Genomic DNA, 16,726 nt, shown 5'->3' with positions numbered 1-16,726 from the left:
AACTATCATATATGGTAGGACTGAATTATATAGACTAGAAAGAACTGAAGAGTTAGGCAGGGGCCCCATGAGCCACTTACAAAGTTCAGACTTCATCCATATATGGTTTTCAGTTAGGAGAGACAAGTCACATTTGTAATTTAATTTGATCATATTTATTGTGATTAGGATAATAGACTACAACAGAACAAGTCTGATGCTGAGACAAATGTAAGAAAGATATTAGAAGACAGAATCACCTTTGAAACCTTCTCCAATAAACCAAGAAAATTTATAAGCTGCAGAGACATCTTGGCCTCTATTACTATTTTTTACTTCTTCAGTTTAACAGATTGAAACAGAAAACAGGATAAGTGAAGGGTTTAAAGGCCAATACATTGATCTGAAGCTGGTGATAGGAAATTGCATCATATTATTCTGGATACTCTGGTTTTGGTTATTTTGATGTTGTTCTATAGGTATTAGTTTGCTCTACAAAACACTTGCTCTATTATTCTAAGTGTGAAGCCCTCAGAACTGTGCCTTATAGGATATTACTGCTCAGTGTATGGTCCCTGGACAGGATGCATCAATATCACTTGGAAGCTTTCCAAAGACACCAAATCTTGGACCCTAAATTAGACCTATGGGATTAGAAACTAGAAGCACTGTAATAAGATCATTGAGTGTGTCCCACACTCACTAAAGTTTGAGAAGCAATGTTATAGGATATTTAAAGAAGAAATACAAATGAGGGGGTGGTTTGAACACTTCAGTTATTCAGTCAATGCCTCACATTTATAAGATGGAATGACCTGAAGAGCAGTGCATACAGACATGTATAACTCTAAGCCTCCTACACCTAGGTAACTGCAAACTTGTAGTCTGAAAGTCACAAAGAAGCTTCACACCAAATATTGCAGTATATGTTAAGATTAAGTATGAAACCATTAGCAACAACCAGTTTAACCTTGAGGTGAAGGAGGACAACTTAGTTGAAGGCAGACTAGACTTTGAAATATTTCTGAGATTCCAGAAGCAGTTATGAAGTGAGAAGGTATTCCAGGAGGCGGGTCAATGCCAACAGTTGGGGAAAGGCAGGGCGTATCCAAAAACAGCCTCAGGGAAGAGTCTAATTGGACTAACAGAATGTGAGCAAAAGCAGAAGTTGGACTATCGTTTGAAACTAGCTAGTTTAAAATGTGCATAAGGAAAACTAAAGTTAAAATCAAAGATATGAGAAGAATGTGGAAAATGGTTTGAGGTAGAGAACGCAAGGTATTCTGTTACATACAGTGGTGGTCAAGAGCGTGGGGCTCTGGAATCAGGGGAACAAGAGAGAACTTTCTACTCTCCTTCTTAATAGCCATGTGGCCTTTGGCATGTCATTTAATTCTTTCTTTCTTTTTTTTTTAAAATTTTATTTATTTATTTGACAGACAGATCACAAGTAGGCAGAGAGGCAGGCAGAGAGAGAGAGGAGGAAGCAGGCTCCCTGCTGAGCAGAGAGTCCGATGTGGGGCTCGATCCCAGGACCCTGGGATCATGACCCGAGCTGAAGGCAGAGGCTTTAACCCACTGAGCCACCCAGGCACCCTGTCATTTAATTCTTTCTAAGCCTCAGTTTGTTTATTGGTAAAATGAGGGTGATTGAACATATTTTATAGGAGTTTCTTACAGTAATGCCTCCCAACAATTTCACTTTCTGCTTTTCATGCTTTATATTGACCCACATTGACTCTGCTACTTAGTCATATGACATGCAAATATGATACCAGCAGAATCTTGTTAAGTTCTTGAGCCCTGGGACTGTCCTCTTGCAATGCTGTCCTGGGACTACCGTGATGAGGAGAAGCCCCCCAGGAAGAAGTTCAGGTGAGAGGCTATGTGGAAAGTGGGGCCCAGCCATTCTAGTCTTCCCACCTGAGTACTACCACTGGTCAGCTTGCCAGCTCAATGCAGCAGCTCAAGCAAGCTCAGGTCCATGTAGCGGAAAACCCAGTCAACTCGCAGAACTAGGGAATAATGAATCCCTATTGTCTTTATTTCTGTTTTGGCTTCCTTTATCCTATCCTCTAGTAACAAATTCAGGAATATTTTCTGTTGCTCCCCTTTCACTTACAAGATTGTTTTTACTGAACAGCTATCAGGTTCTAGACATAACACTCAATGTTAGAAATATCCACATTAAATAAAAAGATAAGATAAACCAAGACTTGAAAAACCGTGTCCCTAAGCTCAAGGTGTTTCCATTTATACTCCAGTCCAAGAAACATTCAATTAATCAGAAATCAAAGTTCAGTTTGAGTAAATACCTAGAAGACTAGCTAAATCATAAGGTAGATGTATGTTTAGCTTTTTAAGAAATTTTCTAACAACTTTATAAAAGTTATAGACTTAAAACAACTTTATAAAAGGTATGTTGTGATAACTCATTTAGATTTTAATTTTCCCAGGTGACCAGTGAGCATCTTTTCATGTGCTTATTTGTTATCCTTATATCGTGTGAACTGTCTGTTCCATCTTTTTCCCATTTCTTTATTTGTTTTTTCTTTTTCTCTGTTAATGAATTTTGAAGGTCTTCTATGTATTCTAGATACATGTACTTCTTCAGATGCTCTGTGATTAATTGTTTTTAGCTAGGGTTTGCCTTTTCATTCTTCTAACCTGTACCTGAATGTTCATAGCAGCTTCATCCATAATGGTCAAAAACTAGAAAAAATACAAATGTCTATTAACTGGTGACGCGGCAAACAAATTATAGCATATTCACACACTGGAATGCTACCCAACAACAAAGAGGAAGAGAGTTTTTTGTTTGTTTGTTTTGTTTTTTTTTATTGTTGTAAGAGAACCCTTGTTTCAACCACTAAGTGTTAGGGTGTTTTGTTATGTAGCAATAAATAACTGGAACTAACTCACGGGTTGTTCTATACATTATCTCATTTCATTTTCATGATATTCTTGTGAGAGATGTACTTAGAGAACTAAATAAATATTAGATATTATTTTTTAACTTCAAGGATTCGGTTTAAAAGGAGACAGAAGCATAATATATACACTCTATATGCTATTCTACAGTTTGCCTTTCCTTCCTATTCTTTTTTAATTTGACATTATATCACTTGGGGATTTTTCCTTGTCAGCACAGAGTTCTACCTCATTCTTTGTAATTATCTACTGTTCTATTGAATGGATGTTTCATAATTTATGTAGCCATTCCCCTGTCTAGGTTGCTTCATATTTTTTAAACTATTACAGATCATTTCATAATGAATATATTTATACATATATTTCAGTGCACATTTGTGAGTATAATTATGACATAAATTCCTAGAAATAAAAATCATAGTTTAAGGGAATATGTACATTTTATTTTGTGGTAGATATTTATCTATCACACTGATATACAATGAGATTGTAGCAATTTATACTTTCATCAGGATGGTATGAGACTGCCTGGTTCCTTTAATCATTGTTAATAATATTATAAACTATAAAATCTTTTGGTAGCTTCCAATCTGATATGTAAAAAAATGATGTTTTAACATATCTTTACTTAATAGGAATGATGTTGTATAACTTCATAACAAAACAAAATTCTGTTTTTTGGTCAAATGTGTTGTACATTTTTGTATTGTGACTCTGGTATTTTGTAATTGATTTGAAAGGGTACTTTGTGATACAGATGTAGTGAAAACAAGGGGTACATGTACCCCAATGTTCATAGCAGGAATGTCCACAATAGCCAAACTATGGAAGGAGCTGAGATGTCCTTCAACAGATGAATGGGTAAAGAAGAGGTGGTTCATATATACAATGGAATATTACTCGGTCATCAGAAAGGATGACTACCCACCATTTTGCATCAACATGGCTGGAGCTGGAGGGGATTATGTTAAGTGAATTAAGTCAAGCAGAGAAAGACAATTATCATATGGTTTCACTCATATGTGGAACATGAGGAATAGCATGGAGGACCATAGCATAGGGGAAGGGAGAGAAAACTGAAGGGGAAAAAAATCAGAGAGGGAGACAAACCATGAGAGACTGTGGACTCCAGGAAACAAACTGAGGGTTTCAGAAGGGAGGGGAGTCGAGGGATGTGGTAGCCAGGTGATGGTTATTAAGGAGGGCACATGTTGTGATGAGCACTGGGTGTGCTTATCATATGCAACTAAGAATCGTTGAACATTACATCAAAAACTAATGACGTACTATATGTTGGCTAACTGAACATAATTTTAAAAAAAGAAAGGAAGTTTATCCTTTTTTCTTATGTGCTAAGAATTTTTTTCAGGTTGATCATTTTTCTTATGACCTTTGCTTGCAATATGGTATTGCAGCCATATAGAAACTTTTACATTTTATATAGTCAAATTTATCAGTCTTCCATATTTCCTTTGGGTCATTTTATAGTTTAGTTTTATTTAAACACTTATATCTTTTTTTTTTAAAGATTTTATTTATTGATTTGGCAGAGAAACACACTGTGAGAGAGGGAACACAAGCAGGGGGAGAGGGAGAGGGAGAAGCAGGTAACCCGCTGAGCAGGGAGCCTGATGCAGGGCTTGATCCCAGGACCCTGGGATCATGACCTGAGCCAAAGTCAGATGCTTAATGACTAAGCCACCCAGGCACCCCTTAAATCTTCCTTCCATTTTTTTTTTTTTTTTTTTTTTAATGCAGCAATTTAGACAGAGGTCTACTAAACTGCGTTTTGAAATATCTTATTTGTCTCAATTCCATGCATTAAAAAACCCATCAATTCACATCAGCTTAAAGTCTTGCTCTTAAGAAATACAGAATTCACATCCATTTTTGGACTCTTCTATTTTTAATTCTTCTGTTCATAGCCCATTATAAAATCTGGTGAACTCTGGTCTCTTACTCATTGTCTCCTCAGAATCGTATTTGTTGTTCTCACATATGTATGTTTCTGTAAGAAGTTAAGACGAGTCTGCAAAAAATATATTTTTACAGGAATTATAGATCATTCCTGGAGGAATCGAAGGATCTCACAAAACAGCAATCCTCTACCACCAGGACCTGTAGTCTTCATGCCCTGTAGTAGTTAGTGGTCAATATTGATCTTTTAAAGATATATTTGTGTCTTTGTTTTTATTTCTTTTTGAAAATGGGAAATGTCTTTCAGAGTCAAGCAAGGTTAATAGTAAGGAATGATGTTGGGTAACTCTCTTTTCAGACTGAGGCTGAATAAGATTGTTCTTCTTGAATCTCTTAGAGTTAGTTTTCCAAAAGAGGCATCCGAAATATATTTGAGGAATACCCTTGCAATGGAGTAGGCTTATAGCCTCTCAGGGTCACTGCACTGAAAGGATAAAACTCAGTAGCAAATGTATATTTTAGTATATTTATTTAACCATCACTAAAATAATGAAAAAAATGCACCTTAATGAAAAATACCCAGTATGTTAAGTAAAAGCTGAACACAAGTTTTATATTCATCATGATTACAACTATTTAAAAATTAGCATGCTCATAACAAAAACAAAGAAAAAAACCCAAAACAAAGAAACAAAAAAAACTCCAATAAAATGGAAGGATTAGAGGAAATTTATTTTTCTTCCTGAAAAGTTCAATTAATGCTGTTATAATAGAGTTTATGTAATAAGACAAATGAAGAGCTCAATTACTTTGTAGTTGTATCTCCTGAAGTAGAACTCTATGAGGAATGTGATGTGGAGGTGTGATAAGGTGTTATTCTGACCCATTAGTGGGGTGACATCCAACATAATACACACAGAAACTGAAGTTTAAGGATCTGCCTTCAGGATCCCAGCTCTTTGTGTTACCTGGGGTTGATGTGACTCTCCAGATTCCCTCCATGGAAAAGGAGATCCTGAGAATCACATCATTGGGTTTTCAAAGACTTGTTCCTCAAAGTGTGGTCCATGGACCATCAGTATCCGCAACACCTGGAGCCTATTAGAAATACAGGATTTCAGGCCCTAAGCTGGTCCTCTAAGCATCATGGTTATCTGAGGGTCGAGCCTAGCCATCTCTATTTTCCCAAGCCCCCCAGGTAACTCTCATGCATGCTCAAGTTTGAGCAGCACTGCTTTAGAAAACTCAATGAACAAAATATAATTATGAACACTAATTTTCACAAACCCCTTATCATTAAGTCAGTCATGTACAATGAAAGGTTAGCCAGGCAGACTGGAGACCTGGGAACAATTAGTGTCGTCCAAATTGTGGAAAATCTCTCTCTCTCTCTCCTTTTACTTAGCATTATTTGAACTTGGACAAGAATATTAAACATTCAGTAGATGAGGATTCTGTCTTTTAATTTCATAAATATTTATTGAGTTCTACCTGTGTTCCAGGCCTTGACTTATATGCTGGGTATTCAGTGATGAAAATCTACGTGGCTCCTACCTTTGGAGAGCTTCTAGGCTTTCAGGAAAGACAGGCAATGAACCAATCATAACAGATGTAAAGGGCATTACAGGAAAGGAGTCATTAAGTACTATGAAGCATCTAAATTGACGCTCTTACCTGAAACTGAGAGGATGGACATTAGGGAGTTTATGAACTCCCTGGATTTTGTTTACATTGGGACTCATATATGTCCATAGTTTCTTGTTCTGGGGAAAGAGAGTTTTCAAAGAATTCCTTGAAATCCAAATATTTTAGGACCCCTGCTGAGATCAGCCTTGCAGGCCAGTTTATTACCCCAGTGTCCGAATCCATTATTTTCATTTATAAGACCCCCTTTCCCCCTTCTCCCTTAAGAATAATTACTTTGGCCTGAATTACCCGAGTATAGATTTAAAAACCTATTTACTCTGCAGCATAGAGCTATCCTTTCATTCTTCTATGAAAAATTGAAGACAAATTCTCTCCAGATGTGAGCTCGGTCAGGTGCACAGCTGCACAGCTTTATTACAAGATATGGATGTAAAAGAAATGTCCTAAAATGAGCTCTCAAAAGGACCTTCACTGACATTTGCTCACCATTTAATTCACAGTTCTTGGAGATGAATGAGCAGTTCTGGGAGTGTAAGCTTAAAACCCTGCAAGTTGATTAAAAGCTGTGCTCAAATCCAGACCAATTAATAACTGAGTCCCCATGGGGTTAATATTAAGGGTGGCTGTTATTATGTTTTTCATCTTCATTTCAGGGTTTCTGCAAGTGGATTAATCAGCCCTTGTGTATTCATTCTACCACCAGAGCAACAATTCATTTTGATTATTATGTTACAAATACCAGCGACATTCAATAGACCTTGCAGAGAAATTTTTATGAGTTTGAGCAAATATCCACTGCTGCGCAAGGTAGTTCGGATAATAACAGCTGCAGGTTTCAGAACCTCCCAGGGTCCCTCGACCACATGCACTGGATTGGAATGTCAACCTGGTGATTTAGTTCACCCTCATTGCCCAAATCATTAGAGAATAAAGGCAAAGATAGCATGTGTGTTTAAGTTATTGGCACTTGGGGTTTGGGGGGGAGGGTAGTGCCTGGGTGGCTCAGTCAGTTAAGTGTCTGCCTTTGGCTCAGGTCATGATATGAGCATTCCTGAATGGAGCTCTGTGTTGGGCTGCCTACTCAGTGGGGAACCTGTTTTTCCCGCACTCTCTCCCCTTGGATCATGCTTGTTCTCTCTCTCTCTGTGTCAAATAAACAAATAAAATCTAAAAAAAAAAAAAAGGACTTGGATCATTTTTTACTCAGTCCAAGTTCTTTAAAGAGCAGGTTATGAAGAGCTTTTCAGTTAACTCCTCAATTGCAATAGCAAAAATAGTAAACGGAATTTTGCCCTAACTCTCCACAAAATGCCATGGGAATTTTAATACTCCTGAGCAGGCAATAAACCTTTATTTTTCATTGTCTCAGAAAAATCATACTCCAGTCTCAGTGGGCCTCAGTTTGCCACAATTGCTTGGGGGTTAGGCAAGTTTTAAGCAGAGTTGTGGTTGGGTTTAGTCAATGTCTTCATTAATGCAAAGATCATCTCAATATTTATCACATTCCCTCTGTGTTTTAAAAGGAAGAATCAAGCACAGTAGCTTTCGCAGGTTGTGTGGTCTGGACATACCTGGCTTCCCAGGTTGTGAGCCAGGAATAACCACCACCCATGGTTCTCCCCTACTCCACCTTCTCACTTCACTTCTCGTGCTTTGATGAGAGTATAGAAGAGAGGTATTATACTCTATCTCTTTTAAAATCATCTTATTTAAATATTTTAATTTAATTTAATTATTTAAATTATTAAATATGTATTTTATTTAAATTAAAGTTAGTTAACGAATAGCGTTCAGGGGCAGAAAATAGTGATTCATCGGTTACCTATAACACCCAGTGCCCATTACGTCAAGTGCCTTCCTTAATGCCCATCACCCAGTTACCCTAGCCCCCCACCAACCTCCCCTCCAGCAGCCCTCAGTTTGTTCCCTATAGTTAAGAGTCTCCTCTGGTTTGCCTCTCTCTGTCTTTATCCTATTTTTTCCTTCCCTTCCCCTATGTTCACCTATTTTGATTCTTAAATTCCATATATGAGTGAAATAATATGGTATTTGCCTTTCTCTCATTTATTTTGTTTAGCATAATACTCTCTAGTCCCATCCACATCATTTTAAATCAAAACCACAATGAGATAACACCCCACACAGGGCAGAATGGCTAAGATTAACAACTCAGGAAAAAACAGATGTTGGCAAGGATGTGGAGAAAGGGAAATGCTCTTGCACTGTTGGTGGGAATGCAAATTGGTACAGCCACTCTGGAAAACAGTATGGAGGTTCCTTAAAAAGTTAAAAACAGAACTATGCTATGATCCAGCAATTATATTACTAGGTATTTATCCGAAAGATACAAAAATAGTGATTCAGAGGGGCACATGCACCCCAATGTTTACAGCAGCAATGTCCACAAAAGCCAAAATAATGGAAAAAGCCCAGATGTCCATCAACAGATGAATGGATAAAGGTGTGTTCTATATATACATGATGGAATATTACTCAGCCATCAAAAAGAATGAAATCTTGCTATTCCCTTTTATTTAATAGTCTGCGTTGGATTCCTTAACTGGCTACATTCCTCTACTTACTCCCAGCTCCCTGTATTGTCCTCCTATTAATCAATATATCTAGAATTCCAGGAACATGGGAACAAAACCAGGCCACTTTCTCTCTGCTATGAATATTACAGGTCTTCCTTCATCATGGCCCAGAGCTATGTGGGAAGTCCTCATTGATGGTAGTGTTTCCATGTTGCTGACTTCTTCCCTTTCTCTCCCACCTGCTTCTGACAGTAACACAAATGTCCTGAAGCCCTCTACTGAGAGGAAGAGAAATGAGACATGGCAGGGACCTGGCCTTCCAAAAAGATGGCTGCCTTCTCACCTGGCTTCAGCACCTGTCCCAAGGTACCCTGATCTCTGTCAATTGCCCTGGAGGCAGACATGCACTAATGAAGAACCACCAAGACTGTGCTTTCTGGAGGAAAAAAAGAAGACCTATGGCAATTTGTTTGTAGGTGACTGAGAACCAACATAAATGGATCTGACCATGAACAGAATTATCTCAAAAACAACTATTGCCAAGCAGTACCCTTAGTGGCTTATTCAACACCGGATCATTGGAAAGTACATGCCCCTAAACGGAATTTTTTTGGAAGCATGTTATTATTCTGAGATTTGCATGGGCATATTCTTTCTCAATCTCCTTCCTAGAAGGGAGGGTGTGGCCTAAAAACAAAAACAAAAACAGTCAATGACTCAATGAGTTAAGCAATACAATGAAAAGTAAACATAAGAAGCATGCCTCCGGCCCCAGGTGAAGTGCTATCAACTCACCTGTTCCAGGACACCTGGCAGGCAGTCATAATGTGGAACCACCATCCTGTCCTCCCCAAGTCAAATCTCTACAAATAAAACATAAGGGGAGTTACAAAACAAAACAAAACAAAAAAACAGGCCTTAGGAAACTAGGCAAACCCCGTGTTTTAAGAATTGGTATATGAGGATTGCTATAGGAATAGGGCCTGCCTCTCCCTTCATTCCTTCCTTTTTTAATTCCTCTCTTCCTTCCTTCCTGGTAGCACTAGGGAAATATCACTCATAGGTCTGTCTTACTCTTCAGTGGTTAGGAGATGCTGAGTGTCAGAAACATAAGAAACACTATGTGTTTTGCCAATCTAACATCTATAAGCTGTAAAGATAGCCTTTTGGAAGTCTGTGCCCAAACAGACAGCAGCTGGGCTTCTTTCCACCCTGCCAGACTTTCATGATTTCCATTAACATGTGGGCCAAGGGAATGCTGAGTCAAACAATTAAATCTGAAAGGTGAGGAGAGGAGTGTCCAGGTGAGCTGACCTGAGTATCCGAAATGGTTTTCTACAAGTCTAAATAAGATGTGTTCATCAAAAGACTTACAAAACTATAGAGATCAATTCATTACATTACATGTATAACAAATCACTTTTATTGTAAACAGCACAATTACCCAAGATTGCAATGCTGTAGGAATTTGGAGACAGGAGATTAGTTTGCTATACACAATACATTTCTAGAGTCTGGAAGGGTGACTTGATTTCTAAATTGACAGAGGTTCCCCGTCCTCAAAAAAGTTCTCTCTTCTGTGCCTGAGGTCTTGACCAGCTCCTTGTTCGCTGAGAAGCTGTACGTCTAGAAGGTGTCAGGTAAGGCTAATAAATATCTTAGGAAGGGGAACCCAGGAGGAAGTGATGCATGTGGGCTGGTGTTCTGGTGATCAAGCAAAGAGCAACGTCTCTGAAGGAAATCAGTGGGTGTGTTTGGAGAAGGGTTTGCAAGAAGACCGGAAGGCCTGAATGGACTATCTAGGAAATGGCCATGGGGAGTCAAGAGAGCATAGGGATACTAATAGAGACCACGTTCTAGCAGCTTCTCTCTTTGGGTTCAATTCCATGACTCTGCGTCTAACCTTCCATATCATGTATTGTCTCTTAACCACCCTGTTCAATGTCCTCCAGAAATATGGCGACATTTAGCCACAGATACAATGTGGCTCATCTCTCATTTTCACAGTCTTTCTCCTTTCCTATCTAAAATGTAAACTGAAATTAATTCTTCCTCCAAAAGAGCTCAGAGCTGTAAAAGTATGTTAGACTAAGAGATGGTAAATTGATCAGCACTAAGATGGAACGATCCAGAACAGCATTACCACATCAACACACCTTGAGTAATCACAGCAAATGTCTGGGAGTCTGGATTAACACTCTATATATTTAGATTTTCTATATTTAGATTTTCCTTTTCTATATTTAGATTTTTAGGGAAGGGCAGAAAGATCTGGTCTGCCTTCCATTTGACTTTGACTTGAACACAGTACAACAGAACATAAATATCAAGAATCCTGGATGCAAAAGCATAAGATTGAAGCCATAGTTTTTTGGACCTCCTCTCAGTACAGTTATGTGACTTCCAACAAGGCAACTAACTTTGCAAAGACTCCTCTTCACATGGACTTAGATGGACTTAACTGGGACGTCTGGGTAACTCAGTCATTAAGTGTCTGTCTTCGGCTCAGGTCATGATCCCAGGGTCCTGGAATCGAGCCCCTTGTCGGGCTCCCTGTTCTTCAGGAAGCCTGCTTCTCCCTCTCCCACTCCCCCTGCTTGTGTTCCTTCTCTCACTGTATCTCTCTCTGTCAAATAAATAAATAAAATCCTTAAAAAAATAAAATAAAATAAAATAAAATAAAATAAAATAAAATAGACTTAATTATATAGGGCTCAGGGGCTGTGTTAACACTTTATTGAAATTAACTCTTTCAAAGGCAATATTGAAAATGTGAAAGAAAAATTCAAAATGAAGTAAGCATTGTTAAGAGAGTCCTTCAAATTAGGGTGTAGAGGACATTGAGGAAGCAGGGCCTATGCACCTTTCCTGTTTGAATCCTTCCAACACCATGGACTTTGGACTTTTGTCCATTAAAACGGGACCACCTCCTGGAACACATCCTTCTACTCTAGATTGAAATAGAGATAATGGAACACTTGCTAGCTAGAGAGTGAATCCTGTATGAGATAGCCGGTTTAGCTCTGCCTGCATAAATCTTCTAGAACAATTTATGTAACCTTTTGGTTTTTGCCTTTGTAAGCCTTCATTCCCTGCTGGCAATTCGGAGCACACTTTAAATTCCCATCAATTTCAGTCTACTCTGTGTTCCCCGGACTGCAATCCCTAAGACCCCAAATACATGCTTTTCATTGCTTTACACCCTTCTCCTCTTCTTGGTCAACAGAAGTCATAATTACAGTTGTCCCTGAGTAACACAAGCATGAACTGTGTCCACTTATATGTAATGTTTTTCCATAAATATAGTATGGTATTATAAATGTATTTTCTTTCCTTATGACCTTTTTAAAAAGATTTTATTTATTTATTTGACAGAGAAAGAGAGAAAGAGAGAAAGAGAAAAAGAGAGAGAGAATACAAGTGGGGGGAGCAGTAGGCAGAATCCTTGCTTTCAAATTTCAATTCATTTGGGTATATACCCAGGGGCAGAGAGCATTTTACCATCAGGACTAAACTAAAATGAATGAAAAGAAAGAATGAATCTTAGAACACTGGAAAAATTAGATTGAATTTTAAAAAGGAGAGAAAGCTCCTGATGTCACTTATATGTGCAATCTAAAAGAAACAAAACAAATAAACAAAGAAATTAAAAAAAAAAAAAAAAGCCAGACTCGCACATACAGAGAACAAACTGGTGGTTGCCAGAGGAGGATGGGTGAAATAGGGAAGGGGATTAAGAGGGGCAAACTTCCAGTTATAAAATAAATCAGTCACAGTGATGAAAAGTATAGCATGGGGAGTATTGTCAGTAATATTGTAATAATGTTGATGGTGACAGATGGTGACTACACTTATCATGATGAGCCCTGTGTAATATATAGACCTTTTGAATCAATATGTTGTACAGCTGAAACCCATATAACTTTATATGTTAATTGTACTTCAATTTTTAGAAATTAAAAATAAATTTTAAAAACAGAAAGCTTCTAAATTCCAGGAGTTCTCATCCTTGGTCCATGGATAGAATTCAGGGGATCTGGGAACTTGGATGTGAAAAAGAAAACAGCATCTTCATGGTCACTAACCTAAAACCTTTAACTGAAACCTACAACTACATAGCATTTCCTTCAGTGCTGACTGTAGGTAATGCTGCAGCAGTATTAGTAGTACCTGTGACTCAGTCACCAACAGAAATCACAGATGTTTTCATATTCCTTTCCCATCATGGAACATATCTCCAAATATCATTACATTTTTTTTTTTAATTTTTTTATTTTAATAAACATATAATGTATTTTTATCCCCAGGGGTACAGGTCTGTGAATCGTCTGGTTTACACATTTCACAGCACTCATCATAGCACATACCCTCCCCAATGTCCATTTCCCCACCACCCTCTCCCATCCCCCTTCCCCCCCGCAACCCTCAGTCTGTTTCTTGAGATTGAGTCTTTTATGGTTTGTCTCCCTCCCAATCCCATCTTTTCATTTTTTCTTTTCCTACCTCCCCCCAAAACCCCCCACCTTGCATCTCCACTTCCTCATATCAAAGAGATCATATGATAGTTGTCTTTCTCCGATTGACTTATTTCGCTAAGCATGATACCCTCTAGTTCCATCCACGTCGTCGCAAATGGCAAGATTTCATGTCTTTTGATGGCTGCATAGTATTCCATTGTGTATATATACCACATCTTCTTTATCCATTCATCTGTTGATGGACATCTAGGCGCTTTCCACAGTTTGGCTATTGTGGACATTGCTGCTATAAACATTCGGGTGCACGTGCCCCTTCGGAGCACCACGTTTGTATCTTTAGGATATATACCCAGGAGTGCAATTGCTGGGTCGTAGGGTAGCTCTATTTTCAGTTTTTTGAGGAACCTCCACACTGTTTTCCAGAGTGGTTGCACCAGCTTGCATTCCCACCAACAGTGTAGGAGGGTTCCCCTCTCTCCGCATCCTCGCCAGCATCTGTCATTTCTTGACTTGTTAATTTTAGCCATTCTGACTGGTGTGAGGTGGTATCTCATTGTGGTTTTGATTTGTATTTCCCTGATGCCGAGTGATGTGGAGCATTTTTTCATGTGTCTGTTGGCCATCTGGATGTCTTCCTTGCAGAAATGTCTGTTCATGTCCTCTGCCCATTTCTTGACTGGATTATTTGTTCTTTGGGTATTGAGTTTGATAAGCTCTTTATAGATTTTGGATACGAGCCCTTTATCTGATATGTCGTTTGCAAATATCTTCTCCCATTCTGTCAGTTGTCTTTTGGTTTTGTTAACTGTTTCCTTTGCTGTGCAAAAGCTTTTGATCTTGATGAAATCCCAATAGTTCATTTTTGCCCTTGCTTCTGTTGCCTTTGGCGATGTTCCTAGGAAGAAGTTGCTGCGGTGGAGGTCAAAGAGGTTGCTGCCTGCATTGTCCTCAAGGATTTTGATAGATTCCTTTCGCACATTGAGGTCCTTCATCCACTTTGAGTCTATTTTCGTGTGTGGTGTAAGGAAATAGTCCAATTTCATTTTTCTGCATGTGGCTGTCCAATTTTCCCAGCACCATTTGTTGAAGAGGCTGTCTTTTTTCCATTGGATATTCTTTCCTGCTTTGTCGAAGATTAGTTGACCATAGAGTTGAGGGTCTATTTCTGGGCTCTCTATTCTGTTCCATTGGTCTATATGTCTGTTTTTGTGCCAGTACCATACTGTCTTGATGATGACAGCTTTGTAATAGAGCTTGAAGTCTGGAATTGTGATACCACCGACTTTGGCTTTCTTTTTCAATATTCCTTTGGCTATTCGAGGTCTTTTCTGGTTCCATATAAATTTTAGGATTATTTGTTCTATTTCTTTAAAAAAAATGGATGGGATTTTGATAGGGATTGCATTAAATGTGTAGATTGCTTTAGGTAAAATAGACATTTTCACAATATTTGTTCTTCCAATCCATGAGCATGGAATATTTTTCCATTTCTTTGTGTCTTCCTCAATTTCTTTCATGAGTACTTTATAGTTTTCTGAGTATAGATTCTTTGCCTCTTTGGTTAGATTTATTCCTAGGTATCTTATGGTTTTGGGTACGATTGTAAATGGGACTGACTCCTCAATTTCTCTTTCTTCTGTCTTGTTGTTAGTGTAAAGAAATGCGACTGATTTCTGTGCATTGACTTTATATCCTGACACTTTACTGAATTCCTGTATAAGTTCTAGCAGTTTTGGAGTGGAGCCTTTTGGGTTTTCCACATATAGTATCATATCATCTGCAAAGAGTGATAGTTTGACTTCTTCTTTGCCGATTTGGATGCCTTTAATTTCTTTTTGTTGTCTGATTGCTGAGGCTAGGACTTCTAGTACTATATTGAACAGCAGTGGTGATAACGGACATCCCTGCCGTGTTCCTGACCTTAGCAGAAAAGCTTTCAGTTTTTCTCCATTGAGAATGATATTTGCGGTGGGTTTTTCATAGATGGCTTTGATAATGTTGAGGTATGTGCCTTCTATCCCTACACTTTGAAGAGTTTTAATCAGGAAGGGATGCTGCACTTTGTCAAACGCTTTTTCAGCATCTATTGAGAGTATCATATGGTTCTTACTCTTTCTTTTATTAATGTATTGTATCACATTGATGGATTTGCGGATGTTGAACCAACCTTGCAGCCCTGGAATAAATCCCACTTGGTCGTGGTGAATAATCCTTTTAATGTACTGTTGGATCCTATTGGCCAGTATTTTGGTGAGAATTTTCGCATCTGTGTTCATCAAGGATATTGGTCTGTAATTCTCTTTTTTGGTGGGATCCTTGTCTGGTTTTGGGATTAAGGTGATGCTGGCCTCATAGAATGAGTTTGGAAGTTTTCCTTCCATTTCTATTTTTTGGAACAGTTTCAGGAGAATAGGAATTAATTCTTCTTTAAATGTTTGGTAGAATTCCCCTGGGAAGCCGTCTGGTCCTGGACTTTTGTTTGTTTGGAGATTTTTGATGACTGTTTCAATCTCCTTACTGGTTATGGGTCTGTTCAGGTTATCTATTTCTTCCTGGTTCAGTTGTGGTAGTTTATACATCTCTAGAAATGTATCCATTTCTTCCAGGTTGTCAAATTTGTTGCCATAGAGTTGCTCGTAGTATGTTCTTATAATTGTTTGTATTTCTTTGGTGTTGGTTGTGATCTCTCCTCTTTCATTCATGATTTTATTTATTTGCGTCCTTTCTCTTTTCTTTTTGATAAGTCTGGCCAGGGGCTTATCAATCTTATTAATTCTTTCAAAGAACCAGCTCCTAGTTTTGTTGATTTGTTCTATTGTTTTTTTAGTTTCTATTTCATTGATTTCTGCTCTGATCTTTATGATTTCTCTTCTCCTGCTGGGTTTAGGCTTTCTTTGTTGTTCTCTCTCCAGCTCCTTTAGGTGTAGGGTTAGGTTGTGTATTTGAGACCTTTCTTGTTTCTTGAGAAAGGCTTGCACTGCTATATATTTTCCTCTCAGGACTGCCTTTGTTGTGTCCCACAGATTTTGAACTGTTGTGTTTTCATTATCATTTGTTTCCATGAATTTTTTCAATTCTTCTTTAATTTCCTGGTTGACCCATTCATTTTTTAGAAGGATGCTGTTTAGTCTCCATGTATTTGCGTTCTTTCCAAATTTCCTCTTGTGATTGAGTTCGAGCTTCAGAGCATTGTGGTCTGAAAATATGCAGGGAATGATCTCGATCTTTTGGTACCGATTG

The sequence above is a fragment of the Martes martes genome, assembly GCF_963455335.1.
Source record: "Martes martes genome assembly, chromosome: 9".
Lineage (NCBI taxonomy): Eukaryota > Metazoa > Chordata > Mammalia > Carnivora > Mustelidae > Martes > Martes martes.
This window is presented reverse-complemented; position numbering follows the sequence as displayed.